The following is a 4,798-nucleotide window of genomic DNA, read 5'->3' on the forward strand; positions in this document are numbered from 1 at the left end:
CTAAAGGTGACCGAGTTTATGGGCGTTTGATCCCCCGAGTCCAAGGTCATGGATTTAGTTTTCGGCTTCCATTTATCCATTGATTGTGGTTTTCTCTCAACCGTTTTGACATTCAATTGTTTCAATTTCTCTATAGATGGTAGTTTGTCTTCCATTTTTATGGTTAAGTGTAAAGTAGGCTAGCATTTTTGTGGTTTTGCATTGTTTACCATCTTGAAGGGTAAGATCATCCTATCCTCGGTCAGTTAATGGATCCATGTCATGCCTATATTTTCCTCACTTGTCCATTAAGGGGGGTTGGGTGGCTAAAGGTCACCGGGCCCGCCCTTGGGGGGGGGGGGTCTTTCTGAGTTCATGGTCATGACTCATGATTTACCTTTTCAAGTTCTGTTTATCCATTGATAGTCGTTCTTTTAATGGTTTTGAGAATTTATTGATTTAAATTTTCTATGGATTGTAGTATCATTTAGTTTTGTGGTGTCTTGCCCATTTTTGTTGTTTATCATTATGTAGATTTTGTGTATTGTTTTTCTATGATTTTACCTTTTTACCATCTCAAGGGCATGATCTGCCCATCCTAATTTGGTTAAAGCATCCATATCACTGGTACATCTCCACCTAAATGCACCTACCTTGTCCGTTGAGGGGAGTTAGGTGGGTAAAGGTTACCGAGTTCATGGGCATTTGTTCCATCCTAGTCCAACGCCATGGATTTATTTCGACTTCCATTTATCCTTTGATTGGTGGTTTTCTTTCAACAGTTTTGACATTCAATTGCATCAATTTTTCAATAGATGGTAGTTTCGTTTAGTTTGCTTCGTCTTCCATTTTTATGGTAAAGTGTAATGTAGGCTAGTATTTTATAGGATTTGTTGGTTGTTTTTATGTGGTTTTGCTTCGTTTACCATCCTGAAGGTAAGATCAGCCTATCCTCAGCCTGTTCATGCATCCATGTCACAGATGGTGTCTTGGCCATTTTTGTTGTTCTATCATTTGTATGCTAGCTTTTTKKWRRWKKTKKKKKKTTTTYYWWKRWTTTTCCTTTGTTTACCATCCCGAGGGCATGGTCTGCCTATCCTTATTTGGTTCAAGCATCCATGTCACGGGTACACCACCTCCTATATGCTCCTATCATTGAAGGGCGTTAGGTGGCTAAAGGTTACCAAGTTCATGGTTGTTTGACTGTTTGGTCCTTCTAAGTCCGATGTCATGGATTTACCTTTCGACTTCCATTTATCCATTGATTGTTGTTTTCTAAAAATGGTTTTGAGATTTAATTGTTTTAATATGTCTAAGGATAGTAGTTTTGTTTTAAGTTGTGGAATCTTCCATTTTTATGGTTAAGCATAAAGTAGGCTAGAATTTTGTGGGGTTTTTGTAGTTTTGCTTCGTTTACCGTCCTGAAGGTAAGATCCGTCTATCCTCAGTTAATTCATGCATCCATGTCACAGGTTCACCATGGCCTATATGCTCTTGTCTTGTCCATAAGGGGCTTTGGGTGGCTAATGGTTACTTGGTTCTAGGGTTTTTAGTCATTCTGGTTCAAGGTCATGGATCTATTTCTTGGCTTCCATTTATCTATTGATCGTGGTTCTCCTGGGGTTGAGTTTTATCATTCAGAATTGGCTTCTTTCTCTGTTCGGTTTATCTTTGGTGATGTAGGTTCAATCGTTCTGCTCTGCCAACGAATCTTGGAGGCTCGTTGATTCCATTTTGCAATGATGTTCCGACTATTGCAGTCCTGAAAGGACTCCTTTGAGCACGTAGAAGTAAGTACCGTTTGTTATGAACTGGACCGATTAAACAATGGAAGTAATATCCAGGAGATAAGAACAAGTGGCTGATGATTCAATTAACAACAAAAAGGAACAGTTTCTCCTAAACAGAACTCTGGATAATTTTCTGGATGATCCTTCACTCTCACTAACTCCCTATTTATTCACAGCCGTAACAGATTACTCCTACTATTGGGCCAGTGCATAACACATTTCTTGATGCTTATGAATAAATTTTGCTTGATCAAATCACAAAATACTGTTTCTAGGAGTTGTCGATTGAATGCAGTCGTGGTTTTGTTGCCATAAAATGAACTGAACCCATCCAATTTTCTAAGGAATGTGGTTTATCAGGTTTTTTCACTGGTTTCTTAATTTATGCTACTTGTTAAATTTACCTCAAAAGAAATAGATTAATGTCATTATGTAAGATGTGCTTATGGTATTATGTTATGTCACAATTCTGCAGGATCATAGCCAAATGTTGAGATAACTCTTGGGTATTTCAACTGTAAGACAGATGATTGTATTTTTAGAAAATATGTGTTTCACACTGATCCTCGTGGTTAAAAAATGCAGTGTTCTGATGAATCATTTGGATATTAAAAGATTTCTACTACAATGCCAATATTCGAGCGATTGGCTCTCTCCAGGTATGTTCACAAACTAACTGATGACTTCAACTACCATAACCTCCCCTGGTTATGCTTCTCCTCCACCGACTTAACCATCTACTCCGACATGTAACCACTTGTGAATCAAAAAGACCATTCTGCCCTCCCTACTTCTTGAGTTCGTAAAACATATATGTGGCTTACTATTACCTTCCCGCCATACATCCACCTTGTCTCCAACTCCATATGTTTATTCAACTATGTTGGAATAAACTTGTATGAATGACACGACCCAATAGCTCTCCGTAATTGAGAAACATGAAACACCTAATGGATCTTAGTTTTTGGCTTTTTGCTGCCACCACTACTCCCTCTGTGCACAAGACTTGAAATGGTTTATGCTTGAAATGGTCCATAAACCGGGCTGCTAGCTTCACTCCTTTTTCCCTCAAGGAATTTTGTCTATACGGTCACAAGTTAAAGAACACCAACGATCCACTATAAATTGGACATCTTTCTGATGCTTATCCGCTTGTTGGTTCACTCAGTTAAAGAACACCAATGATCCGCCTGTTGCTTTATTTTCCGTCGTTTAATCAAACATTATACTCTTGCTCAATGTTATTAGCATGTAGCATACCACTCAAATATATGATGTCTTATTGGTTTCATTAGTTTTGTTAACTTATACCGTTGCTATTTCACAATTGTTCGTGAGACTTGTATGCTAGATGCAGTAAGAGGCTTCATTTAAAAGTCTATTTTTTGGCTTGTTTGTCATACATGTTTGTTTACAATCGCATTTTCACAATTGTCGTTTTCTTCTAATGGTAGTATCATTTAGTTTTGTGGTGTCTTGTCGATTTTTTTTGTTTATTGTAAAGTAAGCTAGCACTTTGTAGGTTGTTTTTCTGTGATTTCACTTTGTTTACCATCCTATATACTCCTGCCTTGTCCATCGAGGGGCTTTACGTGGCTAAAGGTGACCGAGTTCATGGGTGTTGGGTTATTCCGAGTCCAAGGTCTTGGATTTAGCTTTTGACTTCCATTTATCCATTGATTGTGGTTTTTTTTAGAATGGTTTTGAGATTCAATTATCCATGGATTGTTTGGTCTTTCTGAGTTCAAGGTCATGGRTTTACCTTTCTACTTCCATTTAGTTTTGTTGTGTGTTTCCCATTTTTGTTGTTTGTCGTAAAGTAAATTAGGAGGTGAGGGGTTCAAACCTCACCAAAGGTGAGGAGGGTGTGTGAGTTTATTTGTTGCATTTGCCGTATATTTAAATATTATATACTTAAAAAAACCCTCAACAAAGGTGAGAAGGGTGTGTGAGTTTATTTGTTGCATTTGCCGTATATTTAAATATTATATACTTAAAAAAACTATCATTTTGTAGACTGTATGGGTTGTTTTATAATGATGTTACCTTGTTTACTGTTGAAAGGGCATGATCCGCCTATTGTCAGTTGGTTCAGGCATCCATATCACGGGTACGTCATTACCTCTGTGCTCGTGTGTTGTTCATTGACGAATGTTAGGTGTCTAGTTCATGGGTGTTTAACCGTTTGTCCTTCCAAGTCCAAGGTCATGGATTTACCTTTCAGCTTCCCCGTAAATGAACCAAAGTAATTGCAGATGAACCTCTATGGTCACATGAGTCATTGTGAAAAAATACCGTAAATTATCATGTGTGCCATTGGGCTCGACAATTGGGTTGAATAATGGGTCAGCTGGACCACCAGTTTTGGTCGGCCTCTACACTTATTATTAGAAAGCGGACTGTTTTCTGTTAAAGAAACAAAAAATATAGTATTTTAATTAGGGGTGCAAAAAAAACTGACTAATCCAAACCAACGCGAAATAACCCAACATGAAGCAATCTGATGTTTAATTGAGTTGTAAAATTTTCAAACTCGTAAGTATTGAGTTGGAATTTGATTACGGTCATTTGAACCTAATCTAACCCGATGAACCCCATGTCTTCTTATTTCTTGAATTTAATATGATTGTTAAGTTCCTATTAATATGTAGATTAGAGAATACAGGCAAAAAATTATATCCAATTATCAGGTAAATTTCAAGGTGATATCTCACGTGGAAGGTTCTTGTTCCCAGTTCATTTTGTTTACTGGTTAGCATTTTCTTAGTTCACCATACATGTCATATGCTCTATTACTTTAGTTTCAAGTCTTGTGTCTGTTATATAATATGCGCTTTGCATGCCCTTGTTTTCTAAATTGGAACATATTTAGTGTCCATTGAACCAGACTGTTCTGACACTAAAGGTACTTAAAATCTGTGGGGTAGTTGGTATCTATCTATACTATCTTATAAAGCATTTGGTTAAAACTCTTAAAAACTTTTAAAACTCTTAAACCCGTTCATCCCTAAACGATTTCATCCCTATCC

The 4,798-nt window shown here is 37.3% G+C and overlaps 1 long non-coding RNA gene across 1 annotated transcript in view; it reads left to right on the plus strand.

The window, feature by feature from the left end:
* The window catches only part of LOC112527941, a 5,591-nt gene extending 1,953 nt beyond the window's left edge, over positions 1-3,638 (plus strand). Inside the window, exons 2-3 of the long non-coding RNA XR_003070786.1 lie at positions 1,663-2,286; positions 2,355-3,638. This is a non-coding gene — a long non-coding RNA (uncharacterized LOC112527941). The remainder of the gene's footprint in view (positions 1-1,662; positions 2,287-2,354) is intronic.
* The last annotated feature ends 1,160 nt before the right edge of the window (positions 3,639-4,798 follow it).

The sequence above is a fragment of the Cynara cardunculus genome, assembly GCF_001531365.2.
Source record: "Cynara cardunculus var. scolymus isolate 2C chromosome LG 15, CcrdV1, whole genome shotgun sequence".
NCBI lineage: Eukaryota > Viridiplantae > Streptophyta > Magnoliopsida > Asterales > Asteraceae > Cynara > Cynara cardunculus.